The sequence below is a fragment of the Triticum aestivum genome, chromosome 2D (assembly GCF_018294505.1).
Source record: "Triticum aestivum cultivar Chinese Spring chromosome 2D, IWGSC CS RefSeq v2.1, whole genome shotgun sequence".
Taxonomy (NCBI): Eukaryota; Viridiplantae; Streptophyta; class Magnoliopsida; order Poales; family Poaceae; genus Triticum; species Triticum aestivum.
The window spans coordinates 454,717,304-454,722,922 of record NC_057799.1 but is presented as its reverse complement, the minus strand read 5'-3'; the positions used below and the strand labels follow the sequence as shown (position 1 = coordinate 454,722,922).

Below are 5,619 nucleotides of genomic sequence, written 5' to 3'. Positions count from 1 at the left end.
AGGGCTCGTGTGTACTCTTGGGGGCGCCCATTCCCCTCTATATTTAGGTAGAGGGGTACGGTGGCCAGCCCTCCGAGCCCTAGGGCTGGTGCACCAAGGGGGAGGGGGTGGACTCCTGGTCCAATTCCCTCCTTTCCATACACAGGTGGACTTTCCACATTTCCCGGCCACATGGGCCTTGAGGGACTTGTGCGCATGGCCCAATAAGGCTAGGGCGCCTCCCCTCAGCCCATGTTGACCCTTGGGACATGGTGGACTTCCAGAGTCCTCTTTAAGTTTTCAGAACCTTCTGCAAGCTTCCCGGTACAATACCGAAAAAACTGAAACTTTGTTTGGAACCCTGAAAGCAACTTTCCATATATAAATCTTTACCTTCGGACCATTCCGGAGATCCTCATGACCTCCAGGTTCTCATCCGGGACTCCGAACAACATTCGATCACCAACATGCATATCCCAATATTACTCTAGCGCCACCGAACATTAAGCGTGCGGACCCTACGGGTTCGAGAATCATGTAGACATGACCGAGACACCTCTCTGGTCAATAACCAATAGCGGAACCTAGATGCCCATATTGGTTCCTACATAGTCCACGAAGATCTTTTATCGGTTGAACCACGATGTCAAGGATTCGGTAATCTCGTATGCAATTCCCTTTCTCCGGCGATATGTTACTTGCCCGAGATTCGATCATCGGTATCTCTATACCTAATTCAATCTCGTTACCAACAAGTCCCTTTACTCGTTCCGTAATACAAGATCTCGTGACTAACTCATTAGCCACATTGCTTGCAAGCTCTTTACGATGTTGTACTACCTAGAGGGCCCAAAGATATCTCTCCGTCACACGGAGTGACAAATCCCAGTCTCGATCCATGTCAACCCAACAGACACCTTCAGAGATGATCACCCAGTTATGAAGTGGCGTTTGATAGCACCTAAGGTACTCCTCTGGTATCCGGGAGTTGCATGATCTCATGGTCTTAGGAATAGATACTTGACATGAAGAAAAGTATAGCAATAAACTCAAGTGATATGATCGAATGCTAAGCTTACGGTTGGGTCCTGTCCATCACATCAATATCCTAATTATGTGATCCCGTTATCAAATGACAACTCATGTATATGGTTAGGAAATCGTAACCATATTTTATCAACGAGCTAGTCTAGTAGAGACTCACTAGGGACATAGTATTTGTTTATGTATTCGCACATGTATTTAAGTTTCCGGTCAATACAATTCTAGCATGAATAATAAACATTTATCATGAACAAGAAAATATGATAATAACCAATTTATTATTGTCCCTAGGGCATATATTTAACATCAAGGTCCTTATAAAGGGAAAAAGTTACTGAAAGGAAATTATAGTATTGACAGCAGCATGAGCTGAAACAGTAAAACGCGAGAGCTAGTGATTTGATCACGACCACCCGATGGAGATCAGATTTCCATCAGATGACGCCTCTTGATGACTTGAGTGACTCAGCGTACCTCTTCGAGAACGCATCCAAACAGTAAGCTGGAGATCCAATGGCTTGAAGCTATTGCCGGACGAAGAACAGTAACGGAAGAATAACAGAGGAGAGGGGAGCCTGACACGTTCGATTCGGCTTCCGGAGCGAAGAAGGTGGGGCGGTGTCCGGAGCTTGGGGAAGCGGGGCTTCGGGGTGGCGGAGGTCCTAGGAGCGGCACACTGCATGGAGAATGAGGGAGAAGCTCGGCGGCGGGGGCATGCCATCGGGATGGCCGATGAACGGCGCCGTAGTAGGACAGGATTTTTTGTTGATCTTTATTTTTATCTTTACCTAATAATAAAGCACCTATTACTGTCGCCGCATTTTTTCAAAATAGTCTCTGTTGTTTTAGGTAATTAACCCGCGGTACTTTAATAAGTCATTAAGTGGTCAACGGTGAAAAAACGTTTCGTTCGTTCGTGGGCTGGGCTGACGCACGGGGGAGCAGTTCTGTAAAAAGAAATACACCAGTACGCCGCCGCCGCCGCCACCACCACGCGCGGATGCGCGGCCGGTCTTCTTCCCAGGCCGTTTGCCGCCCTGTCTCCTTCCCCTCTCCATCTGCCCCAATCTTCTCCGGTGCCACCCTGAGCCTCCTCGGTCTCCAACCTCCTGCAATATTCAAGCCCTCCGGCACCCAATCCGAGCAACCAGCGGTCGATTCGAGTGACCCCCGCTAGGAATCCATGGGATTTGAGGTAGAGGATTTCCTGGGAGAGCGAGTAGGAAGGATGATGGTGGGGTTCATGGGGAAGATGAAGAAGCAGAAGGTGATCCACGGCCCGCACGCGACGCCGAGCCGCCACGCGCCTCCTCCCCTGCCGCTCCGCCTCCATGCCGGGACAACGTACTGGGCCTTGCCGGACGCCGAGGACCAACGGTTCAATGCCGCCGCCCACTCCGGCCTCCACCACACCAGCCCGAACCGCTACTCGCGGGCGCGCGGGGATGGAGAACCCCGACGGGCACGCGGGGGCGGGTCTGGGCAGCGACCCGTCCGGGCTTCCCCCACCCCCACCGCCGCCCTTGGATGCCGCGGGGCGGGTCTGGGCAGCGACCCGGCCGAGGTTCTCCCACCGCCACCCCCGCATCTCCCGGGGGGCGCCCCGTACGACGGGGCGCAGGCAGCCAACGGATCCGCGTACCCGGCCGAGCACGCCTCGCTGAACGGGACCTCCGGCGAGGCGGCGTGGGCCATGGAGAACGGCGCCGCCGCCGCCGAGATGGCCGAGCCCATGGTCCCCGAGCAGTTGTACGAGGATGGTAATGCTGCCGGGGCAGAAGCCTTCTCTATCTGGTTTCGTTGCCTGCCTGCTACTTTGTTGCTAATATGCTGTTGCTTTCTCTTCCGCAGCTGTGGCTTCAGTGGAATAGGCTAGGTTATGGGATGCTGTCACCGTGGATTGCTTAGACTTTGATGCTTGGACCGCACTTATTGAAGAGACGGAGAGGATTGCTGAGGTGAAATTGAAACTGTTGCCTTACCATACAGTGCATTGTTCTCCTTTTTGCAACTTGTTGTATGGATGTGTCATAATTTTCAGCAGCTTATCCTCCTTTTGTTCCCACATGTGTTACATAATCCTTTGGTCATATGCAATTGATATGTATCTTGTAGACCACAAAGTCATGCCAATCTTTGTTATGCATGGATGGTCACTCGCTCCCTTGTTTTGATTAGCACATTTTCTTTCTACATTCCTCTGTATTGTAGGATCCCAGTATATTTTCTGTTTGACTTCATGGGCCTTGTTCCCTGTAGTAGTTTCATCATTGTCCTACTGTAGTCTTGTCAATCTGTCCTTATTCGTGTTTTAGTGAACAACACTAGATATAAATTTGATCTGTTTGGCTAATAAAATAAAATGGATTTTAAATGATAAACAAGTTTATGCTAATGCCATATTTTTGTGTATTCCTGCTCAGAGCAAGATATTGAAAATGCGGAAAGTGTATGATGCATTCCTTGCGGAGTTCCCTCTGTGCTTTGGCTATTGGAAGAAATATGCAGATCATGAAGGCTGTCTAGATGGTGTCAATAAAGTTTTTGAGGTGTATGAACGGGCAGTTCTTGCAGTTACTTATTCAGTGGACATATGGTGTAATTATTGTCAGTTTGCGATTTCAACATACAATGACCCAGATGTCATCAGAAGTTAGCAATTGAATACCCAAACTATTCTGATGAAGTTTTTAACTTCTTTTTGTGTCTTGACTTTTGTTAACCACTGCATTTTAGGCTGTATAGGAATACACGACGTTGATTTTACAATACTTAGCACCTGAACAGGAATGCTTGATGAAATGCTTTATAATATAGCACTGTATATTCGCAGTCCTTGTGATAGTGTAGGTCATGGCAATGTTGCATATATTCAAATTTTGGCATAGGCAGTGTGAGACTCCATGCATCTGTTAGTTGTAATGACTAATCTCTCTCCATGAAGTACATCATCTGTTTGACCTTTTTCTTTTTGTAGCAGCTATAATCTGTACTCCCTTCATCTGGGTTTGTAGGGTGTGCGCAGGTTTTTAGGTCCTCAACGTGCTATATGCCACCGAAAGTATGTCTATAAACTTCATTCGAATAAAAATCCAGTGATATGCTTTTGGTGGCATATACACATGTTTCGTTAGTCAAATTGTCGAGGACGTAAAAAATCCGCTCATGCCCTATAAACCTGGATAGAGGGAGTATAAGTATTTTCATATAGCCAACATTAGTCATTTAGTGCATTAACTAAGTGGCCAATTTGGAGATCACATGTTTGTGCTATACAAAGTACTGAAGTATAGATCTATCAAGAAAAATAGAGTCCTCCTTTGATGCAAATGTAGCTTTCACTGTTTGATCGTACAAGCCTTCATTCATTTAGTGTTTCTGGAATTATCTAATGTATTCTTTATCTGAGGATTGATTATTTCATTCTTTCATCAGCAACTAAACCCACTGTTTTTTTCTAGAGACTGTTTGATCGGGTTTTGGCATATGTTGGAACAGATTATGGTTCCGAAACATTGTCGGATGAGTAGTACATCAAGTATGAAGAATCACTTTCAAGCATGGAGTCATCTAGCTGTGGTATACACAAGAATATTAGAGCACCCTATACAACGGCTTGATTGGTACTTTAATTGGTGAGTCATTGACATTATTTATGCATTTAAGTATTTAAGTATGTTTTCTTGTCAGTTGCCACTTCTATTTATATTATGACTTATCTACTACGTCGTCCTAAAATAGTACAGTGTGCAGGCATCCCAAAATTTCGCTCCAGATGACTCATTTATTCCACTGAAAAAACACTCGCTCTAAACAACATCACCATGAAATTATTTGATCTGGCCCGTGTTGTGTCGGCTCTGATTCAGTTGCAATTGAGTTTGTGTTGTTATTGCGGATTAATATTGTTCTCACTTATGCTGACTAGATTAGCTAAATTGTGATCAATGACTAGCTATTTATGCTAACTGCCTGCTTACTTTGGGGAGTGTGGATGACTGTCATTTTCTATGTGCTTACTCTGCTTATTATCTGCATGTATAATGTTGTTTGCACGAGCATGATTTTCTATGTTGTGATAATAAGAGAGTAAATTGTAGGTGCCTTGCACGATGGTTGGTCATACATTGATGGAGATGATTGTCTAATCAGGGTGTTGTGAATGTGATTTCTCTGAATGCAATCCTTTTGCCAATAGGCGATGTTTTAGGAAAAGATCAGAGTGCACAGTTGAACTGTACGTGGAAACAACCATTTGGGAATACATAGTGGTTTTTATTAGTAGAAGCAAGGTAAAAAAAAGATAGAGGGGACTATGGGGCCAATAACTTGTTTTCTAAAAAAATTAGCCACTGTTCTTTTTTAGCTATCATCAGTTATTCACACATTTACAAGAATTTGTTTACATAGGGACCCAGACTTGGATTGGTGACAAGCTTCGCTCACACATTTACTTGGAGTTTGTACAATACACACAACTTGGATCGATTGAACCAGCCAATAGCTGGAAACCGTAATTAGAATCAGGGCATTTCTATTAAGGTCTATAGATCACAGTTAACTACAGGGAGGTAAACTGTAGTGATATTTCACATG

The 5,619-nt window shown here is 45.4% G+C and overlaps 1 pseudogene; it reads left to right on the top strand.

Moving 5' to 3' along the window:
• Window positions 1-1,950: 1,950 nt before the first annotated feature.
• On the top strand, window positions 1,951-4,659 carry LOC123053790 (pre-mRNA-processing factor 39-like; annotated as a pseudogene).
• The last annotated feature ends 960 nt before the right edge of the window (window positions 4,660-5,619 follow it).